We start from the raw sequence: 19,777 nt of genomic DNA on the forward strand, positions 1-19,777 counted from the left end.
CCGTGCGGCCAGGGAGCCTGCGAGTGTCATCCTAAGAGGCCGAGGAGCCTCTAAATGTCGTTCTAGGAAGCTGAGGAGCCTCCGAGTGTCGTTCTAGGAGACCAGGGAGCCTCCGTGTGCCTTTGGGTGCGACCAGGGAGCCTGCACGTGTCGTTCTAGGAAGCTGAGGAGCCTCCGCGTGTCGTTCTAGGAAGCCAGGAAACGTGCACGTGCGTTTGGGTGCAGCTGGGCAACCTGCGAGTGTTGTTCTAGGAGACCGGGCAGCCTCGGAGCGTCATTCTTGGAAGCCAGGCAGCCTCCGAGTGTCATTTCAGTCGACCGGTCCGGCTCCGCGTGCCTTTGGGTGCGGCCGTGCAGCCTCTGAACTTCGTTCTAGAGACCGGGGAGCCTCGGAGCGTTGTTCTAGGAAGCGGAGGATCCTCTGTGTGCTTTTTGGAGCAGCCGGGGAGCATCTAGTTTTGTTCTAGGAAGCCGGGTATCCTCCGTGTGCCTTTGGGTGCGGCCAGAGAGCCTCCTCGTCCCTTTCGGTGCAGCCGGGGAGCCTGTGCATGTCGTTCTAGGAGAGTGGGCAGCATCCGAGTGTCGCCTTCGAGTCAGGGGAGCATCCGCGTGTCGTCGTAGGAGACCGGGCAGCTTCCGAGGATCGTCGTAGGAGACCGGGCAGCTTCCGAGGATCGTCGTAGGAGACCGGGCAGCCTCGGAGTGTCGTTGTAGGAGGCTGAGGAGCCTCCGACTGCCTTTGGGTGCGGCCAGGGAGCCTCCGAGTGTCGTTCTACAAGATCGGGGAGCGTCAGAGTGTCGTTCTGGTGAGTTGGGGATCCTCCGCGCGCCTTCGAGGGCGGCTGTGGAGCCTCCGCGTGCCTTTGGGTGCGGCCTGGACAGCTTCGTATCAGGCTCTGCGTGCTCGGACGGCCTTGTGGCAGGCTCTGCAGGCTTGGGCGAGCTTGGAGGGGCTCTGCGGTCTCATTGGGGCTCTTTTGGAGGTGGCCCGGCCGAGGCCCTCCGTGTGCCCTCTGGGGTGCCGCACACTCCTGGGGGTGGTTTTTGGCCCCATCCCAGCCCCCTTGGTCTGTCTGTTGTGGTGCCTCTGAGTCATTTGGTCATTTGGGGCACCTGCGACCCCTCGGGGTGGCTTTGGGGGTGCCCAGACCCCATGTTGTGCTTTTGTGTCGTCCGTGACCCCTCGGAGTGCGTTTGTGCCCGCCGCAGGGCTCTTCAGGTGCCCCGTGGTGCTGCCCAGACCCATCGCTGCCCCTCTGGGGACGCCCCAGAGCCCTCGTGGTGCCCGCTGGTGCTCCCCAGGGCATTCGGTGTGCCTCTGGGTGCTGCGCTGGCGTCTTGGGGGCCTTTGGGGGTGGCCCGGCCGTATGGGTGTGCTCTGGGAGGGCAGCCGGAGCCCTGGGTGTGCTTTGTGGTGTCCGCTGGGTGCCTTGGTGTGGGGTCGGTGGCTGCCTGGAGGCGTTTGTGGTGCCGTTAGGGTTGCCGGTGGCCCTTGGAAGGGGGTTGGGGCGCTCGTCGGAGGCCTCGTGGCCCCTTTGGGGGTGTCCTGGGCCCTCGGGGGTGTCTTTTGGTGCTGGCCAGGGCTTGTGAGGTGCGTGTGGTTGCTCGCAGAGGCCTGGCTGTGCCTTGTGGTGCCTCTGCGGCCCCTGGTTGTGGCTCTCCTGGTGGCCCAGGGAGCTCGGTGGGCGTGTTGGTGCGTCGCGGGTGCCTGCCCGTGCCTTTTGGTGCGCCCAGGGCCCTCGGGGTGCGTGTGGGGGTGCCGTGGAGCCGTCTGGTGGGCCTTTTGGGGTGCTTAGAGGTGCTGAGGGTGCCTTTTGGTGTGCGCTGGGCCCCTTGGTGTGGCTTTTGGGGCACCGCAGAGCCATGTCGTGTGCTTGTTGGTAGGTCCCAGGCGGGTTGTTGTGGCTTTTGGGGTGCCCCTGGCCCCACGTTGGGCCTTTCGGAGAGGCCTGGCGCCCTCAGCAGTTTTCTCCTGCTGCCCCGGGCTCCTCGGTGGGCGTTTCGGTGCAGCCTGAGCCCCGAGTGGGGCTGTGGGTGCTCCCCGGTGCCCCCGTTGCGCGTTTGGGACTGCCCTGGAGCCCGTGGTGTCACTTTTGGCGCCCCGCAGAGTGTTTGCCGCGTCTTTCAGGGCTTTCCTGGCCTCTCGCTGTGCTGCTCGGGCCGCGCGGACCCCCCGGTGTTTCTTTCGGAGTGCCTCAGCCCCTCGGTGTGCCGTCCGGGGTGCCCGGGGCCCCTTGGTGTGCTTTTTGGGGGCCACTAGACCCCTTGGTGTGCTTTTCAGTGCCTGCTGGTCCCCTTGCTGTGCCTTTTGGTGCGCCCCAGAGCTCGGGATGCGGCTTTTGGGGCACCGCAGACCCATTTCTTGTCCTTTTAGGTACGTCCTGGGCCTGTTGGTGTGTATTTTGGGGTCCCCTGGGCCCCCTTTGGAGTGCCTTTCCTGCACCCCAGAGTGATTGGGGTACCTTTCAGGGTGCCCCTGACCCCTCAGGTTGCCTTTCAGGGTGCCCCTGGACCCTCAGTGTGGCTTTTGGGGCACCCTGCACCCCTGGGGGTGCCTTTTGGGGCACCCCAGAGCACTTGGGGTGCTCTGCAGGGTGCTCTAGCCACCTCGGGTGCTTTTCCTGGAGCCCCGCTGTAGCTCTTTGAGAGCTCTCTAGGCTTCGGGTTGCCTTTTGAAGCGTCTGAGATGTTTCTGCTCGCCTGTGGGGATGTGCTGGAGCCCTGGGGTTTGCTTTTTGGCTCCCCAGAGCCTTGGGGGTGGTTTGTTTGTTTGTTTGTTTGTGTTTTTCCCCTTCCAGAGCACCTCGGAGCCCTCCGTTTGGTTCCTCGGCCCGCCGCTCGCTTCTCCGTGCGCCCCAGGCTCCTCGGTTTGCCTTTCGGAGCGCCCTCGATGCTTGGATTGTCTTGTGGGGCACCCCAGAGCCCCCCCCCCCCAACACTGCACCCCGCTGGCTTCACCCCAGCCAGGCGGGGAGGGGCTCGTGCAGCACCTGCAGGCAGGCAGGAGGCAGAGGAGTTTGGCAGCGATCCCCTTGCCCTGCCCAGCACCAGGAGGAGGAAGAGGAGGGAGCCGCGGTCCTGTGCCCGCGGAGCCCTCTCCGGCCGGGCAGCGCCCGGCAGCTCAGCCGTCAGCAGCCGGGCAGAGGACGGGCCACCAAGGGCTCTTGTCTTTCCGTTGCAGCCCGCCCGGCCCTGCGGCAGCGCCAGCGGAGTCAGCGAGACGGCCGGGCCCGGCCCCCGGCCCCCGGCCCCTGGGGACCCGATCCCGGAGCCCAAGGGGGAGAGCAGCCTCCTCTCCAGGGAGAGCAGCGTTGCCGGCCCGGCCGGGCCCCCAGGCGGTGGAGAAAGCAGCCACGGCCGCTGCGGGGCCATCTAGGTCCCCGGGGCCCCGACCTTTCCGCGGCTGGACGTGGGCGTTCCTCGTGACAGCCAAGGTTTGGGCGTCAACTCGGCTGGGGGCACGTGGCCGAGCAGCGAGGGCGCCCCAGGCACAGCGAGGCCGCGGCGCTTTTTTGCCCCGAGCAGCTCCCTGGAGCGGGAGCGGCTCCAGTGGGGCCAGGCCTGCCCCTGCCCCCCGGGGGAGCCGGGCGGGTCGAGGCCGGCCCCCGACACCCACCCCTGCCCTTAAAGGCAGGCTTGGGAGACTGTCAGAATCTTCAAGCCTCAGGGTGCTCTTCAAGTAGCTTGGAGGTCCTTAATTTCTTCCCAAGTCCCTCAGTGTAACTGGAAGACCAACCTCAGGGACTCAGCCCACCTGGGAGACCTCTCTTCTGCAGGGCTCCCAGGTCAGCTGCGTTCCTTACAAGTCCCTAGGGGCTGTCAGAGTCTTAAAGTCTCTGGGGGCTCTGAAGGGAACCAGGAGGCACTGAGGAAGACATTAAGGAGCTCCAAGTACCTGGAAGACCAACCTCAGGGAGTCCGCCCACCTGGGAGACCTTTCTTCTTCAGGTCTCCCAGTTGGGCTGAGTCCCTGAGGTGGTTCTTCCAGTAACTTGGAGAGCCCCCAGAGACTTGAAGACTCTGAAAGTCTCCCAGCCCTGCCTTTAAGGGCAGTGGTGGGCGTCGGGGGCAGGCCTGGACCCGATTGGCTCCCCCGGGGGGCAGGGGCCGGCCTGGCCCAATGGGGGCCCTGGAGGCCCCTGGGCTCCCTAGCCTAAGAGACTTGTGTGGGGACAGAAATTCAGCAAGGCTTTTTTGCCCCCACACAAGTCTCTTAGGCTAGGGAGCCCAGGGGCCTCCAGGGCCCCCATTGGCTCCCCGGGGGGGGTGTGGCCCAATGGGGGCCAGGCCTGGCCCCCACGCCCCCCACTGCCCTTAAAGGCAAGGTGGAGAGGCTTTAAGGCTCTTCAAGTCTCTGGGGGCTCCTTCAGTTCCATGAAGAGCCCCCAGAGACTTGAAGAGCCTTAAAGCCTCTCAACCTTGCCTTTAAGGGCAGCAGGGGCAGGCCTCAGCCCAGACCCCCCCACTCCCCAGCCTCAGGGCTTTGGTGGGGGCACAAAAAAGCCCTGCCCAGCGGCTGCCCCCACACAAAGCCCTGAGGCCAAGGAGCGCTCGCTGCTCCCTCGTCGCCCTGGCCTTCCCCGCTGCCTCCCGGGCTGGAGCTGGGCTGCCAGGGCCCCTGCTCAAAGGAAGGGCCAACCCGGGGGCGAGGAGAAACAGCCCCTTGGGACAGGAGCTCTCACCTACTGCAGCGAGATGGCCCCGGCTGCCCCCTCTCCGCTCCAGCGCTGCAGCCAGGAGCTCTTCCCCGAGCAGGGAGAACGCAGCCTTCGGCAAGCTGCGAGCAGGCGTGAACAGAGACCGCGCACAGAACACAGCACGTGGCACCTCGCCTCAGCTGGGGCTCGCGCCAAGTTTTATTGCCCAGAGCCCAAACACCTTCGCGCGGTGCCACCGTGCCCGAGTCCCACTTGGCGCTTCCTGGGGAGCGGGACGAGCTGGCAGGCGCAGGCCGCCTTCCTGCTGTGGCAGCTCCTGGAGGGGTGCGTGAAGGCCAAAGCTGGATTCTTGCTCCTTCGGGTGGTGAGGGGGGTCTCTGGGAAAGCAGGTCACTTCCTCAGTGCAGCTGGAGTCTGAAGCTGGGGCCCCAGAGAGCTGCGGGAGGGGTGGGGTAAGAGACGAAAGAGCAGCTCTTGCCAGCAACCAGCACCTAGGAAAACAAAACAGAGCTCTTAAGAAAGAGCAGGACCAGGCACTTTCCCCTCTCTCAACACTCAGGCCCGACCCCGCGTCCCCCCCGGGGAGCGGGCGCTGGGGCTCTGCCTTCTGGCCTTCAGCGCATCCACAGAGCACGGCTCCTGCTGAAAACAGAGCAGAAACGCACACAACTAGTGGCCCCAAATATGAAAAAACAATACTACTACTAATAATAAAATAAATCAAAACCAGAGCCATAGCTTGTCTGGCACCTACCAGGCCTCAAAGGTCTCGGAAGGAGCCCGAGCGCCGCTGCTCTCTGCGCGCTGCCAGGGATGGGCAAAACGCCTCTTCCTCCCATACGCAGCTCAGGCCCATTTCTCCTCCTCCTTCGTGTGCAAGGCGACAGCGCTGAACACCAAGAGGCCTGCCTTCAGGGAGAAGGCGCCGGCACAGTACAGAAATGCCGAGGGGACACAACGTTCCTACTGCGTGGGCTGCAGGGGACGCCCAGACACCTAGAAAAGGAGAGACCCTCTCTCGAGTCTGGCACTGCACCACAACACAGCAACAGCAGCTCTTGCACACAACTCACACTCCCTCTCCTGTATTAGTGCCCGTGGCTTCCCTGAAAAGGCAAGGGAGCTCTTGAGGTTCTGCCCCAAATCACTGCTTTCCTCCTTAGCTAAAAGCTCGCAGACATGTCCCACCTCGTTTTCCAGCGCCACGTTCTCTACTCTGCAAGAAACAGTTGCACAATTCAACTCTCCGCAACACCAAGACTCTCCGGGCTGCCTTTCGCAGCAACTGCCCAACAGCTCCCCAAAAAGGGGCAGCCACAAGCACAGGTTGCTGGGAAGCCCAGGCCGGGAGCTTGCTAAACAACTCCAAAAAGCAAAGCCAAAGAGAAGCAAGTCCAAAGTCCTCCAGCCCCTCCTACGCTCCAGTACACTGCAGCCCAGCCAGAGCTGTCCCAGAGAGCCCCTTCCCCTGGCACGAGACATTCCCACCGGCCTTACCTGCGGAGAGGAGCCCCGGGGAGCGTAACCCAGTCGGTCATGACCTACTGGGAACTGAAACACCCCACAGCCCTCCGGCAGCGGGAGCTGCACGCCCCAGTTGCCCCCGCAGACAGACAAAGCGGCCACGTTGAGCTGAGCCAGGCAACAGAAAACACAACCGAGAAACACAACCGAGCTCTCAGTGAGCACATCAGCTCCCAGCGGCCACAAAGGAAGCAGACAGAGATCTTGCAGAGACAGGACACAGCTCCCACTACGCTTCTCAGCTCCCCAGGCAGCTGAAACCCCAAAACAGCCTCGCCAGTAAAACACATCTTCTACTTATACGCTTCACAGGCAAGGAGATGGTTTTTCCCCCTGGCCAAATGATACGCTCTGATTCCACTTTCTACAGCAAAGGTTGAAAGCTCTGCACGGGCAGACAGACAGACAAGGAAGGACCCCGCGCCAGCGCCACCACACGCCGCGCCACCACCAGGCTCCAGCGGCTCCCACAGGGCTGGGAACCAGCCTGCCAACACCCGCCCCCGAAGAAAGCCCGAGGGAGGGCGGCAGCCGCGCTGGAAACCTGCCGCCCCCGGCAGCGGACGAGCCCCCGGCGGGGCGGGAAGCGCCACCCGGCCGCCTCGGGGCCGCCAGGGAAGCCCTTGCCCGAGCGCTGCCCCCTCCCCGGCGCTCCGGACAGCCCGGCTGCCGGCTGCCAACGCTCCCTCCTCCGGCGCCGCCCGCAGCCCGCCGGGCACTCGCTGCACGGGCCGGCAAACAGCGCCCGCAGACACCCAGCGCTCCGCTGCCGGCGCTCGCTCCTCCGCGCCGCCCGCCGGTGCTGCCAGCAGCTCGCGGCCGGCACCATCGCGCACGTCCCGCTCGGTCCCGCCGCGCTGCCAACGGCGCTGCCACAACCGTTGCGCGTTGCCCAGGCGAGAGCGACCGGCCGCCCCGACCGCCTCCCCGCGCCCGGCCCGGCCCCCCCGCCGCCCCCGAGCCCGGCTGCGCCACGACCCGCCGCGCGTCCCGCAGCCTGCCGCTCTCCAGCAGCGCCGCGCCACCGCACCACACAGGACGCGACGCGACGCGACGCGACGGGACCCGGCCGCCGCCGCCAGGCGCCACCACACAGCCGGCCACCCCGCCGCCATCTTCGCCGCCGGCCGCTCGCTCCCCCCCACCCCCGGCCAGAGGCGGGAGCGGGGCGCCAATCAGCGGCGGGCGGCGCGCAGGCGCCCTCCAATGGCCGAGAGGCAGCTGGCCCGGCCGGCCAATCCCCGCGGCGGCCCGGGCGGAGGGCGGGAGGGAGCGGAGAGAGGCCGGAGATGGCGTCCGGCGGCCGTGGGCGCCGCCGAGCGGGCGGGCGGCGGGGCGGGGTCTGCCGGCGCCAGGGACGCGGTCCCCGCTGTCCCCCCTCAGTGTCCCCCTCGCTGTCCCCCCTCAGTGTCCTCCCGCCCGTCGCCGCCCGGTCGGCTGTCGCCGGCGGCAGAGGGCAGCGGGGAGGGCAGGCGCCGTGCGCGGGCAGGGCAGGGGCTGCGGGCAGGGCAGGCAGGAAGCGGCGCTGCCTCGTGTGACCCACGTCGAGGCCCCGCCGAGCTCCTCCCGGCCCGGGTCGCCCCCGACGGGCTCGCCCGGTCCCAGGCCGCTCTCCCCCAGCTCATACAGTCCTGCCCAGGCTCGTGCGGGCTTGCGCGGAGCTTGTCCAGCCCCTCGTCCAGCCCGAGGGGCTCCTACGGCCCCGCACGGGTCTCCGCGGGCTTGTGTAGTCCCGCGTTGAGCTCGGGGGGGCCCGCGCCCGGCTCCACAGACTCACAGCATGGTTGAGGTTGGCAGGGACCTCTGGAGATCATCTAGTCCAACCCCCCTGCTCCAGCAGGCTCCTCTAGAGCGTATTGCCCAGGATCGCATCCAGTCGGGTTTTGAATGTCTCCAGCGAAGGAGACTCCACCACCTCTCTGGGCAACCTGTGCCAGTGCTCACTCACCCTCACCGTCGAGAAGTTTTTCCTCAGGTTCAGGTGGACCTGCCTGTGCTTCAGTTTGTGCCCGTTGCCTCTTGTCCTGTCACTGGGCACCACGGAGAAGAGACTGGCCTCATCCTCTCGACATCCCCCCCCAACCCTTCAGATACTTGCACACATTGATGAGATCGCCTCTCAGTCTTCTCTTCTCCAGGCTCAACAGGCCCAGCTCTCGCAGCCTTTCTGCAGAGGAGAGATGCTCCAGTCCCCTCATCCTCTTTGCAGCCCTCCGCTGGACTCTCTCCAGGAGTGCCATGTCTCTCTTGTCCTGGGGAGCCCACAACTGCACCCAGGACTCCAGGGGAGGCCTCCTCAGCAGGGCTGAGGAGAGGGGCAGCATCACCTCCCTCCACCTGCTGGCAACACTCTTCCTCAGGCACCCCAGGATCCCATTGGCCTCCTTGGCCACAAGGGCACACTGCTGCCTCATGCTTCACTTGTTGCCCACCAGCACTCCCAGGTCCTTCTCGGCAGAGCTGCTTGCCAGCAGGTCAACCCCCAGCCTGTCCTGCTGCCTGGGCTTCTTCCTCCCGAGGTGCAGGACCCTGCACTTGCCTTTGTTGAACTTCAGGAGGTTCCTCTCCACCCAGCTCTCCAGCCTGCCCAGGTCCCTCTCCATGGCAGCACAGTCTTCTGGTGTGTCAGCCACTCCCCCCAGTTTAGTATCATCAGCAAACTTGCTGAGGGTGCACTCTGTGCCTTCCTCCAGGTCATTGATGAATACATTGAACAAGAGTGGACCCAGGACTGACCCCTGGGGGACACCGCTAGCTGCAGGCCTCCAACTAGACTCTGCGCCACTGACCACAACCCTCGGCGCTTGGCCATCCAGCCAGTTCTCAGTCCACCTCACCGGCCACTCATCTAACCCCCACTTCCTGAGTTTACCTGGGAGGATGTGATGGGAGACAGTGTCAAAAGCCTACGAGTTTCTATGGGCCTGAACAGGGCTCGTACGGGCCTGTGCTGAGGTCATACAGGTTCGTGCCAGGCCCTGCAGGCTCATTTGCGTCCATGCTGGGCTCTGCAGGGTCCTACGGGCCCCCACAGGGCTCCCTGGGCGCGTACGGACCCACATGGGGCTCTATGGGCTCATCCAGGCCCCCACTGCGCTGGTGCGGGTCCCTGCCGGGCCCTAGGGGCTTGTGCAGACTTGTGCTGGGCCCTCCAGGCTCCTATGGGCCTGTGCCAAGCTCGTACAGGCCCGTGCCAGGCTCTACAGGCTTCTAAGAGCCTGAACGGGGCTCTAGGGGCTTGTACAGCCCCATGCCAAGCTCACATGGGCTTGTGCCAGGCCCTGCAGGCTTGTACGAGCCCTTGCTGGGCTCTGCAGGCTCGTACAGACCCCCACGGGACTCCACGGGCTCATAGGGGCCCATGCCAAGCTCGTAGGAGCCCGCGCCAGGCCCTAGGGGCTCGTATGGGCCCTTGCCAGGCTCTGTGGACTTCTATGGGCCTGCACGGGGCTCTGTGGACTCATACAGAGCTGTTTGGGGCTGTATGGGCTTGTACGTCCCCTTGCTGAGCACATATGGGCCCGTGCCGAGCTCTGTGGGCTGGTACGGTCCTGCACAGCGCTCTACAGGCTCGTACGAGCCCACACCAGGCTCTGTGGGCTCGTACTGGCTCACACTGAGCTTGTTCAGGTCAATGCCAGGCCCTGTGGGCTGGTACGGGCCCGCACTGGGCCCTAGGGACTCCAACGGACTCGTGCTGGGCCCTACGGGCTCATACGGGACCGCTCCGAGTTCGTGCGGGCCCGTGCCGGGCGCTATGAGCTAGTATCAGTTTGCCATTATCTTTGCTGCCTTACATCTCCCTTAGGCCTCCTCGCTGCAGTCTTTCTCCTTTCCCTTCCTCCCCTTAGACACGTCCTGTGTGGTTTCCAAGACATGTTAACCCCATCTTCTGTGCCCATAACTGAGGCTCGAAAGGAAGGCAGACAGCAGGAAAGGAAGGCAAAAGGAAAAAAGCGGCTTTTTGATAGGAAGCCGACAGTCTTAAAACCCATTAGGCTAGTAACTGGGGTGGAGTTATCTCATCTAACTTTAGGAAGCCAAACTTAAGGTCTGACCTGGTTCTCCGGGCTCCCTCCCTAGGCTGTGGAGAAAAACGGGCCCTTCCAGAGAGCCCTTCACCCAATCGATCCCCGAGAGCGGTGGGACTGCAGAAGGACTGCACGTCTCTAGCCGTTATGTCTGCCACCGGAGGAAAATGATAATCCTGCCTAAATGTAGTCTCACGTGTGCTAGGCGTGTATCAAAGCATCTGGAAAGGACTCTCACCACGTGGTGAGCCGAAATCCCGAATTCCAATTGTGACTCTGTGAAATACTGGGGTGCCAGAGGATTTCCTGGAACTGAGAAGGATGTAGAAAAGCATGACCAGACTAGTCAAAGAGATGACCCTTTCCGTTAAAGGAACGGGAGCCTGGAGGAGGGCTCTTCAGGAAGGAAAAGAGACAGCTGAGAGAGGTAGGAGAGAGCTGCCTGGAACGAAGTGCTGTGGGAAAGGGGAACAAGGCAAGTCTCGGTGTCCTTCAACAGCAGCTGGAGCTAGGAGGTGCCATACTTGAAGAGAGAAGAAAAGGAGGTATTCTTTCAGCCCCAAAGGGTTGGAGAATGGAAGCAAATTAAAGGGCATGCTTGATTTGTGGCCACTTGGAGACAGGAGAGCGAAGTAGAATTGCTGCTCTAACTTGTGCTGTTGTTGTTGTTGTCTGTGCTAGAAACAGATCCCCTCAGGTGAGGCACGGCGACACGAAGAAGTCATTGCCTAGTGAGGAGAACAACAGCTTCTTTGACTACTCCCTCAAGAAAAACATAAAATAAACACACTCCTTTTATTTTGGAAACACTCTCTCGTCTTCTTTTTGCTTCGAGCCTAATTAGGAATAGTAGGAAAAAATGACATCACATTCCCCAAGAAAAAACACTGGTATTTACTGCATTTGTTCCTTTAATGATTGGAGATGGGGGGGGGGGTCTTATTTAGGCTGTGTATTGGCTTTGGTACATCAGGAAAATGGCAGACCAAGCTGACCAAACAGTGTGTGTCCACTTGGCACGTTGTGAATAGCTCTCGAGATAACACTGACCTTAACGACTATGTCCCTAGTGAATAGAAAAGGGCTCCTGCTCACACGCAGTTTTACACACGCACACACCCCCAAATTAAGATGTAAATCTTAAATCCTATCCTGGGGATCATCTTAATTATCTGCATGGCAGACATCTACAGTTATTTTGGATGCCTTAGTGCATCATAGCGAGTGGGGTACCCCAGGGGTCGATACTGGCTTCAATCGTGTTCAAGTTGTTCCTCAGAAACTTGGCTGAAGGGACAGCGTGCACCCTCAGCGAGTTTGCGGCTGTTCTGAACTGGGAGGTATGGTTGCAACCCTGGAGGGTTGTAGCGCCGTTCAGTGGGAGCTCGACAGGCTGGAGAGATGGGCAGAGGGGAAGCTCATGAAGTTCAAGCCAAGGAAGGGCAGAGTCCTGCCCTGCAGGAGAAACACCCTGGTGCAGCAGTACAGGCTGGGGAGTGAGGTGCTGGGAGTGCAGGTGGCCAGCAAGTCGAGCACGAGGTAGCAACGTGCCCTTGTGGCCAAGGCGGCCAACGATCTCCCAGGCTGCAGTAGGCAAAGCATTGGCAGCAGGTTGAGGGCGGTCATCCTCTCCCTCTCCTCAGCCCTGGTGAGGCCTCGCCTGGAGTCCCGGGTGCAGGGGTGGGCTCCCCAATACAAGAGAGACATGGAGCTAGTGCAGTGAGTGCAGCTGAGGGTTCCTCAGATGCTGAAGGGATGGGGGCATAGGAGGAAAGGCTGCGAGAGCTGGGCCTGTTCAGCGTGGAGAAGAGAAGACTTGGGGGGGCGAGATCTGACCAATGGGTAGAAATATCTGAAGGGAGGGTGTCAAGAGGATGGGGCCAGAGCCTTGTCAGAGGGGCCCACTGACAGGACGAGAGGCAGTGAGCACAAACTGAAGCACAGGCAGGTCCGTCGGACCATGAGGACAAACGTCTTTGCTGTGGGAGTGACGGAGCGCTGGAACAGGCTGCCCAGCGAGGTCGTGCAGTCCCCATCCGTGGGCATAGTCAAAAGGCATCTGGCTAGGGTGCTGGGCAACCCGCTCTAGGTGACCCTGCTGGAGCAGAGGGGTTGGACTAGATGATCTCCAGAGGTCCCTTCCAACCTCCACCGCTCTGTGAGTCTGTGACCAGAGCCCCATGGAGGCGCAGAGGCAGACAGAGGTGCCCTTGAGGGGCAGGCAGCCCTGCGCCCCTGAAGGGATGTGCCCTGCCCCTCCCTAGGGCGGCGGGTCACAGCAGGGGCCTTTGTGACCCCATGGCGCCCCATGGTGTTGTTGGGCACCACTATGGCATGAGCAAGGCAGTGTCCGGGAGGACGGCAACAGGAAAGGAAGGAGCATGCAGGGCTGCTGAAGGAGCCCTTGAGCGCGCGATGTCTTTCCCTGTCGCCCCGGGCAGCCCCGCAGTGCGAGGCGTTTCCCCAAGGCACCCCCAGCTCAGACCTGGGTAAGAGGGCTGGGGCTGGGGCTGAGCAGCTCCCCAGGGCCTCAAGGGGGCCCTTGGCCATGGCCATGGCCAGGAGAGGAAGGAGCAGGCAGGGTGATGGGGTGGGGCTGGAGCTAAGGTGCAGGAGAGCTGGCGCCAGGGCCCAGCACACCTGCAGCAGGCAGGGGGACGCCAATGTCCCGCAGGGAACCACCCTCTGCTGGTGGCGTTAGCGAAAGGTTTTCCTTCCAAGAACATCTTGGCAAAGCCTGCGGGCATTTTCCAAATGACACCTTTCGCATGGAAAAGCCACAGCCGTGGGCTCGGACTTCTCCAGCCAGGCTGTCTGCTAAGCCCAGGGGGACAGTGCAACTGTTTCCAGGTGCCAGGCCTGGCCTTAGGCTCCTCCATTCCCAACGTCCCCCTTTTCTTCCTCCCTGCAGGATGGAGAGGAGACCTCCCAGGCACCCCCGGGTGGCCTGGGAGAAGAAGGATGGCTCCGTCAGCCGCCCTAGGGTGGCTTTGAAGGAGGAGGAGGAGGATGGACCCCCCAGGCACCCCAGGGTGGCCTGGGAGAAGAAGGAAGGCTCCGTCCGCCGCCCTAGGGTGGCTTTGAAGGAGGAGGAGGAGGATGGACCCCCCAGGCACCCCAGGGTGGCCTGGGAGAAGGAAAAGAAGGATGGCTCCATCAGCTGCCCTAGGGCAGCTTTGAAGGAGGAGGCGGATGGACCCCCCAGGCACCCAAGGGTGGCCTGGGAGAAGAAGGATGGCTCCGTCAGCTGCCCTAGGGTGGCTTTGAAGGAGGAGGAGGAGGATGGACCCCCCAGGCACCCCAGGGTGGCCTGGGAGAAGGAGAAGAAGGATGGCTCCATCAGCTGCCCTAGGGCAGCTTTGAAGGAGGAGGCGGATGGACCCCCCAGGCACCCCAGGGTGGCCTGGGAGAAGGATGAGAAGGATGGCTCCATCAGCTTCCCTAGGGTGGCTTTGAAGGAGGAGGAGGAGGATGGACCTCCCAGGCACCCAAAGGAAGCCTTGGAGGAGGAGGAGGAGGACGGAGGCCCTTCAGAGAGTCACCCCAGGAGGGCCTGGGAAGAAGAGGAGGAGGAGGAGGAGGAGGAGGAGGAGGAGGAGGAGGAGGAGGAGGAGGAGGAGGAGGGTGGACCCTCCACCTCCACTAGGGTTGCCTGGGAGGAGGAGGATGAGGATGGAGGCCCTTCAGGGAGCAGCTCGCAGCCAGAGCAGTGCTCGCTCCAGCCATTGGAGCCAGGTGAGTGAGTGGGCACCCCTGGGCTGGGCAGGACCGGGGGCTGCGAGCCCATAGCTGGGCACAGGCCTCAACTGGTCCCTGTCTCCTGCCAGCCCCGACAGCTCTGCCCACTCTCTTTCTTGGTCACATCTAGGGCAGCTTCTGCCAGGAGAGGAGGAAGCCCTGGGAAGCATGCGCACCTTTCTGCGAAGCGGAGGCAAGGTAACGGCAGGCACTTGTGCCTGGGCTGTGCCTGCATCTCCTGGTGGGTGGCCCCTGCACGTGCAACGCTCAGGCGGCCCCGCAAGGGCTGCTGGCTGTGCAGAGCTGCTCCCGTAGAGGCACGCCACGCACCACTGCGTGGCCGCAAACGCTCCGGTGCTGCTGCCCATGCCTCTGGCGCACTTATGCTCTCCGTCTCTCGTCCTGCTGCTGCCAGGAAGAGGCCGAGAAGCTGCAGTTTCTGGCCGACGTCTGCATCCTCTGCAGAGGCGCCAGCACGGATGTCTTGCTGCGGGTCCTGCTTTTCCTGTGCAGGGTGGATCTGGCAAAGGCAATCGAGGTGAGGGCGCAGGCCGGGGCCTGGGGGAGTGGGCAAGCCTAGCCGGGCACTGGCACACCAGGGAGGCCAGGACTGGGGTGCGTGAGCGTGGGAAGGTGGGGAGCCCTTGCTCGTGAGCGCAGCGCTGCCCACTGCAGGGCTCCAGAAGCCACCGAGAGCGGGGCGACGAGGGGGCTGCCCTGGGTGCCAGCGCTGGGGTGCGACGGGGGCACCTGGGCTCTGCCAGCCTGGCAGGCTCCTCGCTGGCTGCTGACAGCTCCCACGCCGCGTCCTCGCTGCGCTCTCCAGGTGCTGTTGCGAGAGGAGCCCGTGGAGCAGCTGAGCACTGCGGTGCGGCAGCAAGCCTTCCTCGCCATCGCTGCAATGAGGTAGCTGCCCCAGCCCCTGCCTTGCTCAAGGCCTCCACAGCCTACGGACCTGACGGCACCAGCTGCAGCTGGGCGGCATCTCCCGTTCGGGGGCAGTCTGAGCGAGGCGTCTGCGGGGCCTCTGCTCTCCCCTGCACGGGCCTTGACAGTGCTGGAGACGGGAGGGCAGAGAGGGCCCCGGGGCCCTGTCCAGTGTCTCTGGACTTTGCTCACGAAGGCTGAGGCAGGAGCTGCAGAGGGTATCGGGCACATGCTGCCGGCCCGTCCTCTGTCCCTGGGCCAGCATCACAGGAGGAAGAGGCGCCTCCCCAGGGGCCTCCCCACCTCGCAGCCCTAGCAGCATAGGCTCTGCCGCCCACCAGCTCTGGAGGTGCCACTGTCAGCCCCCGGCTCTGAGCAGCGCCTCTCCCTCCTTGCAGCAAAGCGAAGCTGGTGCTAGATGGCAACCAGAAGACAAGCCTCCTCCAGTCCTGCTTCTGCGCGGTCTTCTTCCTTCCTCCCACAGAGCACATGCAGAGCCTGCAGGCTGCCCTCTACTCCAAGGTACGCCCTGGCCGAGGGCTGCAGAGCCCGACAGTCCCCCTGGGCTGGTCCCCGGCTGCTCTGTGCCGAGAGATGAGCGCAAGCTCCAAGCCAGAGCAGCACTGCAGCGCGGCTTCCCCACCCTCGTGCCTTTTCCCCCTTGCCCTGGCGATGGCCCCGTGTAGTGTCGCCAAGCTGGTCCTCGTGCGGCAGCTCCTCTGCCCTAAGGCACCGCAGGGCACCTGGGTGGCCCCCTCAGGCTGCAGGGATTCAAGCCCCTCTCCTGCAGGCAGGGGGCTCCAGGGAAGAAGTGCCACAAGCCTCTGTCTTCCTTGCAGACACTGGCTGCCCTGGACAGCATGCTGCAGGCGCTGGTGCTCACATGTCTCTCGCCTGCTCTCCTGGAGCTGCAGAACATCCTGCAGGTGTGGCATTTACGCAAAGAGTGGCCTTCACAGGGACTGACTGTTTCTCACCCCAAAACAAAGGGACTCTCTGGAGGGGACCTCCCTCTGCTCGGCCCCGCAGTGCTAGGGGCAGAGAGCATGCTGCAGGGAGAGGAGCGTCTCCCTCGGGGGAGCGAGGCTTCCCCACCGTGCTCTTCTGCAAGCCCAGTGTCTCCTGGCTGCAGTCAAGAGTCCTTTCTTGCCCACCCGACTCCTGCAGGGGAAGGCAAAGCCCTAACCCCTGGCCCTCCGCGACAGGAGGGCCCAGCGGGCCCTTTCGGGCAAGCAGCAGAGGCTGCAGGAGCCACGGGAGCCTGCTGCCTGCCCGGCTCCAGCCGCTCAGCCGAGGGGACTTGTCCCTAGTTTGGGGGGACTCGCAAGGCAAGAACCCACTTACGGGCTTTGCTCCTGCTCCCAGGAGCTGAAGGGCAAAGCCGAGCAGGCGTCAGCAGAGCTGCCTCGCTTGCAGCAGCTGGCAGGTCACCGCGCAGACCAGCAGCTTTTCTCCTCCCAGGTCCTGCTGCCCTTCCTCCGGTCCAAGCAAGCAGCCACGCGCCAGAGGGCTGTGGGGCGCATTGCCGAGCTCACACAGCTCCTGGTCATCCCTCCCTTGCTCAAGGTAAGCCGCCTCAGGTCCAGGCAACCTCCAGCTGCCCCATCACCCCTCCGTGGTGCTCCGGAGCCTTCTGCAGCTCCGCGCTGCCTCCAAGGGAAGCCTGGCTACAAGGTAGGGCACTCAGCAAGGCCCTGCCCTGAAGCTATGCTCTTGGCCATGCCTCGGTGGGCTTCCTTCTGCAGGCCCTGCTCTCTCAGACGCCACCTCTGCTCGCAGCCCTCCTGTGCAGGGCAGCACTGCCCTGGGCACACGCTGTGGGCCCAACAGCTCTGGCAGCCCTCCCTGCCCAGCCCCTTTGGTAGGCCCTCCACAGCTCCCGCTCACCTGCGGTCCAGTCACGGCTTAAACGTGGCCTCGGGGCTTTGGTGGCAAGCAGCACCCTTCAGCCCTGCCTCCCTCCCCCAGGTCCGCTCGCCCTTGGAAAGAAGCAGTGACGGCCCTGACGACTGCAGAAGGAAGCAGTTCTCCATCCTGGGCGGGCTGGTGGGACACGTCATCCTGTGCTGTGCCTGCCAGGACCAAGGCACCAGTCACGGAGCTGCAGAAGCTCTTCACCACCTGTACACCTTCATCCTACAGGAAGAAAGTAAGAGAAGCGGCCGCAGGCTGAGTCCTTCCACACACGCACAGAGCCAGGCAAGGGCAGGCAAGGCACCGCGCTGCCTCAGCCACTCTCCGCAGCAGCAGCAAAGCGCCAGAAACTCCTGCATTGTAGGCGCAGGGCAAGCACTGCGTAAAGGCCAGGGCCCACAGAGCCCAGGCTCAGTGTAGCGGGCCCGTAAGCAGGAGGCCATGGGGGATGTGACCTGCAGCCAGCTCTCTGGGGAGAGAGGGGGCATGCACACACTGTTTAATAAACAGCAGCCACCTCCTAGACTTCACGCAGGGCCGTCAGCTGCCTTGCTGGAATCCCTCGCCCGCTTACCAACGGGCTGGAAAACCTTCAGCAGCCCCTGCTCCTCTTAGGGCTTGTGTCTCGCTTCCTACTAGAACGGCTGCTCAAACGCATCTGCCTTGTGGTAGTCTTAAAAGCCGTTTCCCCTCCCACCTGCCTTGCGATAGGCCCAGGACTTCCCCGGAAAGCCTGCTCCCCATCCATTTCTGGCACGCCTGCTTTCTCTGCCAGCAACGTTTCTCGCTGAGGCCTGCAGGGTACCACCTCTGAGTCACCATCCTCCCTCCTAATTGCCCTGTGTCTCCCCTCCTGTCCAGGCATGGAGCTGTCCCACGATAGCCCAAAGCACCTGCAGATCCAAAAGGACAGGGAAGAGGCAAAAAGCCGCCTTTGGCCGCCCAACGACGTTAGGGAAATCACGGCGGTAAGGAGCGTCTCCGTTGCTGGGACTGCCGGCCGTGGGGTCAGCACGATGCTCAGATGGACAGAAGGACCCTTTGACAGGGGGACTAACGGGTGCTTGCCGTCATCGGGCAGGGGGCTCGCCTTGTTCTTGAGCATGGACTAGCCACAAGTTTGTGGCCTGGCCCCCTCCCCCCCCACCAGAGCTCTGCTTCCCCACAGCAGCAGCAGAGGGGCACCCTGAGCCCAGCCGCCCACTTCCTGCCTGGGGCCATCACCCAGCCCAGCTCAACCCCTGCTCCTGGCTCTCCTGGCAGCACAGAGCCAGCACTGCCACACGCTTCTCTCCAGAGCCGCTCTCACTGCTCAGCTGGGCAGCAGCCAGCAGCACGAGGGCACTGCGTGTGATGCCTCTCTCTTCCCTGCCTCCTTTCTGCTCTAGATGTTTGCAAAATACCTCCAGGCCTCGGAGAGAGCAGATCTCATTGTCGTAGCCATCAGGGCCATGAGCTGCTCCAGTGCCTTTGTCACACAGGCAGCCGCTCACATGCTGGATGTGCTGGTGACAGAGGACGCCTCTCAGCTGAAGCACGTAAGTTGCCTGCGGCTGGCATGGCCGGGGCTCGAGCCCTGCAGGGCATTGTTTTTCCTCTGGATGCAGGTCTCCCTCCCAGGCACCTAAGAGCCTTTGAGGCCAGCACGGAGCGGTGGGAAGGGAAGCAGTTGTCGGTGGGAGCTGGAGAAATGCCTCCCTCCATGCCACGTGCCCTGCAGGTGGCCAACATCATGAGGTGCATGTGCAGCTGCCTGATGGCCATCAAAGAGGCGTCTGCCCGGCACAGCGTGAACAGGGCTCTTCTGGAGCTGACCTGCGCACACCCTCACGAGGCAGTCCTGAGCCTCTTGTACTGTTCGCCAGCATGCAACAGGTACGGGGCTCAGCTGCCTGCAGGGCTCAGGGCCCAGCAGCCTTGGGAGCTCATGCCATGGGGGCTACCAGAGAGGTGGAGATCTCCAGGACCCCTGCTGAGGGACTGGCCCCAGTGCTGGTGCATGAGCCAGGGCTGCAGCAGGCAGAGGTGACCAGGCCTGCCTGGAGCGCTGCTCGAGTGAGCCGCAGAGCCTGGCTACCTTGGTGCCTGCCTGCCCCATAAGGAACTGCAGCTTGGCCACGTGCTGCTGGTGGGGCAGGGCGCACTGGCTGTTGCTAGCAAAGGGCAGCGGGCAGAGGCAGGGCTGGTGGCCAGCCTGGGCCCTCCAGGGCAGCCAGGCCACGGCGCGCCCAAGGCAGCCTGCTGACAGAGCGCTCGGGGCCTACAGCGCTGCCAAGGCCATGTGGCGGGTGATGGTCTCAGAGCCCGGCGCTGCAGAGAAGGTGCTGCCCGAACTACTGAGGCTGCTGGAGGACTCACCACTGGGCAAGACATCCGCCTGCATCAGCAACAACGCGGGCATCCTTTCGTGGGCTGTGAGTTTCCAGGCGAGGCCTCCATCACCTTCAGGGCTGTGCTTGCCTCCCCAGGCAAGAGGCAGCGCTCCCTTTCGCCTTCCCCATCTGCCCCCCAAGCTGGCACCTCCCACAGGGCACACACACCTCAGGGCCATGGCCAGCAGGGCTCTGCCCAGCGTCTAGCCTCTGCTGGGCCAGTGCACTGGGCTGCCGAGCACCGCCTGGAGCCCTGCGCGCACAAGCACGAGGCCTGCCTGGGCAGCTCTCTGGCCTCCTGGGTCTCTGCATCTCCTGGCCTTCCTCAGCAGGCTGGAAGCTTGTGTTAGGGGCAGGCTTAGCGGTTGGGGCCGGGCTCAGGGCCAGGCAGGGCCCACGCACAGCCCAAGCAGGCTGCAAGGGCTGACACAGGAGATACGCGAGAGCCGCCGCCCCCCCCCCCCCCCCAGGTTGATGTCCATGCCCACGCAGGGAGGCTCGATGGGCCCATGTCACAAACAGGAGCTGAGCCTCAAGAGCTTCCATGACTTAGCCCTGCCCAGACAGCCAGGCCATGCGCACACTGCGCTGCATCTGCTGGGGCGCAGGGCAC

At 63.7% G+C, this 19,777-nt stretch overlaps 1 long non-coding RNA gene across 1 annotated transcript; it reads right to left on the reverse strand.

The window, feature by feature from the left end:
• Positions 1 to 4,834: 4,834 nt before the first annotated feature.
• LOC138067308 (uncharacterized) lies at positions 4,835 to 7,331 on the reverse strand. Its single transcript, XR_011141182.1, has 3 exons — positions 7,213 to 7,331; positions 5,413 to 5,654; positions 4,835 to 5,149 (listed from the first exon to the last, which is right to left on the reverse strand). It is a non-coding gene; the product is annotated as an uncharacterized lncRNA (long non-coding RNA).
• Positions 7,332 to 19,777: the final 12,446 nt, after the last annotated feature.

The sequence above is a fragment of the Struthio camelus genome, chromosome 5, assembly GCF_040807025.1.
Source record: "Struthio camelus isolate bStrCam1 chromosome 5, bStrCam1.hap1, whole genome shotgun sequence".
Taxonomy (NCBI): domain Eukaryota; kingdom Metazoa; phylum Chordata; class Aves; order Struthioniformes; family Struthionidae; genus Struthio; species Struthio camelus.